The sequence below is a fragment of the Ctenocephalides felis genome, unplaced genomic scaffold (assembly GCF_003426905.1).
Source record: "Ctenocephalides felis isolate EL2017-DRISC unplaced genomic scaffold, ASM342690v1 CF-g0.4_SCAFFOLD_01886, whole genome shotgun sequence".
In the NCBI taxonomy this organism is placed as follows: domain Eukaryota; kingdom Metazoa; phylum Arthropoda; class Insecta; order Siphonaptera; family Pulicidae; genus Ctenocephalides; species Ctenocephalides felis.
In genome coordinates, this window is record NW_020538040.1 from 167524532 (window position 1) to 167524761 (window position 230).

Here is a 230-nt window from a genome sequence, read left to right on the forward strand (position 1 = left end):
TTATGAAGTCAATATTCCGGATGATCACAACCGTGCTTATAACAGTTCAAATGAGTTATAACATTTTCTTGATAAGAATTATGTATCGGATCATAGAGCATCAATATAAATGAAATTGAATGTATAAAATTTAGAAGCTTCTTGCTTCAGATTTTTATATTATACTTGTCACATTATTATTTTCTGAAATGTAAATTATAATTTTATTCGATTTCGGTTTTGAAATAATT